Source organism: Salvelinus sp. IW2-2015, linkage group LG24 (genome assembly GCF_002910315.2).
Source record: "Salvelinus sp. IW2-2015 linkage group LG24, ASM291031v2, whole genome shotgun sequence".
Taxonomy (NCBI): Eukaryota; Metazoa; Chordata; class Actinopteri; order Salmoniformes; family Salmonidae; genus Salvelinus; species Salvelinus sp. IW2-2015.
The window spans coordinates 3,096,860-3,099,735 of record NC_036864.1 but is presented as its reverse complement, the minus strand read 5'-3'; positions in this window follow the sequence as shown (position 1 = coordinate 3,099,735).

Genomic DNA, 2,876 nt, shown 5'->3' with positions numbered 1-2,876 from the left:
GGAATACTAGGGTGTTGCAGAGAACGCTTTGCTGCAAAACCATCTAAGCGATGCGCGCCTCCCAATAATAAACCCAATTATAGCGTGCTCATGATTTGCGTGTGGAATCGAATGTCATTTTCGGGTATTATGGACAAAATTAGAGGCGTTATGATAGATTCCTATTTAAGGCGGACAGTGTGATACTGAGACATGTCCAGAATCTCAGGTTTTCCAATGATGAGCGTGTGACGTTTCACCGCGAGATGAACACGGCGCGGCTTACGTTCAAGTGGTCGGCCGCGAACAGATTCAGTCATTACTGGCGACATTGGGAGTTATTTATCTAACGGAAAAAAACGGGGTTTCAGGTTCTGCATTTTGCAACATAGTAATTGTGTTCGTTCTCTCCGTGCCGGGGAGCGCGTGGCTGCATGGGCCTGGGAGATGCGTGACGCGCCTGTACCGCATCTCCTGGATGGCAGGTAGGCTCCATCACATCGCTGTGAAAAAATAGGCTATGGAAAGAAAGAAATGCGCCGAATGCTGTAGGCTACATGTGTGTTTGAGATATTTTGATTAGGTTTTTTTTCTTTTATTTCAGTTACACATAGGTTAGTTTAATATTATCAGCCGATTGTCAGCATTCAGTCTTAAAAAGGCTTCCAAATTTGAGCTATTAACATCTCGCCCTTGATGCCCTTTTTATCGCTGAAATGTATCAATTTGTCTATTGCTGCGAAAGTGTAGGCATACTGTGGGAAACTGTAAGAATGTCCGCTAGACGAGGTAGCTTAATGATAAAGATAGGATAATACGCTGGGAATTGTCATRACCGACAGTATTATAGGTTAATTATGATACAACTAAATCCGTTGGCTATTTCAAATAGGCCTAATAAATAAAGGAACCGCACGGTGGCCGTCGGATGTGTGAGATGCATGATGTTTGTTGGCAGACGTGGCCTAGTATAAGCCTCCCAATAATGGGGTCAGCCAGCTATCAAATGTGTCAGKACACTGGTAAGGCGTCTGTTGCTTTAGTAGCCTAGTTAAAAGTAGGCATTAACCCATTCAATGTTTCTATACAATGAAGATATTTTTTATTATTAGTCCTTTATCTCAGTAGATTTGTATTATTAGATATTTGCATATAGGGCCTCCTGGTCGCCAGAAAGCATGCAGTGATGATGCTATTGAGGAGAGATGGCATCGCACRTGTGTGATGTGACAACTCGCGTGCCATGGAGAGTCTGATTTTGATGAGCGCGTGTTCGAGGATGTGCCCCGGAATCTCTCAGGGCCTGCGCACTAATTGCGCGCACCTGCTGGTAGCKTCCTTGCTGGTGTCCATGACGATGTCAAGCTCACCTGTTGCAGGTACGTGACATTTAATTGTCTTACCCTCATAGGCATGGATGGCTGATAGCTTTGAGTCAAAATGATAAGAATTACTGTTCACACCTGGTTTCATCAAGGTACACTGAGACAGGGACAGTATTTGAATTTTCCTTTACTTTTATTTGACTTTCCCAGTATTTGACTTGCYCTTGACTTTTGGAGCTGGCCTTGGTGCTGAATGCACCAACTTCCATATTCACCCCCATCTCGTCACCTAGTGTCTTTCCATCCTTTTAACTCTGTCCATTCATCCTCCTCCATCTCTGTGACTCGGTTATGTTGTCAGGGACAGATGGACAGTGGATGCCTACACACACAGTCATCCCTCAGTCAGTCCCACTCACTGGCCTTGAGGCATTACACACACACACACACACATACGGCGCATACAAGCACCCCCTCAAAGTCAAATATATCATGACTTAAAATAAAGAAATCTGTGGGCGGCTGTGTGACAGGGGCAGACGGACTGCTGCCTGGTGATGAAGGATGTTTAGCACTGCTGATTGGATCATTGTCATCAAAGCCATGTGGATCGACCGCAGGGTGCTGCATGCTATTCTTAGAAACACAAGTCTTTTCTCTCACCTATCTTCATTCCTGCAGTCTCGTTCTCTTTCTTTCTCCTCTCTCGATTACTCTTCCCCTCTCTAATTATATTTCTCTGTATTTTTTTCTGCTCTCTCCATCACTAACTCCCTCTCTGTATCAATGTAATGCGTGTGTGCGCGTGCGTGCGTGTGATTTGATCCTGCTGTTGGCTTGGACGCCTCTGAGCTGTGTGCCGTGTCTGCAGCATACCAATGAGCTCGCTGCCACACAGCACGTGACGCTGCCGCAATGCACGGCAGTGCCTAGTCAAGGCTAGGAGGAGGAGGCAGGGTGCTCGCCATAATGTAACTTACTATACTGCCGTGTGTGTCTGGGTGTGGGAGGGAGGGGATGGATGAGGAGCAGGGAGAGCAAGGAGATTGTTCATTTATTCTGTTTGAGTCAAGGTAACCATCCCAGAGTGTTTATCATACATCTGTACTATAGCGCTTTGTGATACAGTATGTTGTGCATAAAATCATGATAAATGAACAGTGGCACTGGGTGTTTTTCAATGCCTATGTGTGCGTGTAAGACTCYTCAGTGTCCTGTTGAGTGACGATTGTGTGTGCAGGGCCGACCCTCCAAATAAGCGACAGTCAGGGTCTCAACTTACTGCTGAGAGTTAGAATAGTAGAATACACAAGGTGCCATTTTGAAATTTGGTTTTGCATCAGCAGTTTWMCTCTTATGTCAGTCACTCAATTAGCCCATGTCGGCTAACATTTTAGCCAGCTATCTAAAAATTGTATGTAGTAATCATGCAGGGCACGTGCCCAGGGGCCCTGACCTCCAGGGGGCCCCCATTTGATTTGTTAGTCACTCACCCAGATATTGTATCAACATGGCTTAATAAGTCATTTGGCAAAATGTGTGGAATTGCTGGAAATTGGCTTAAAACAGAAA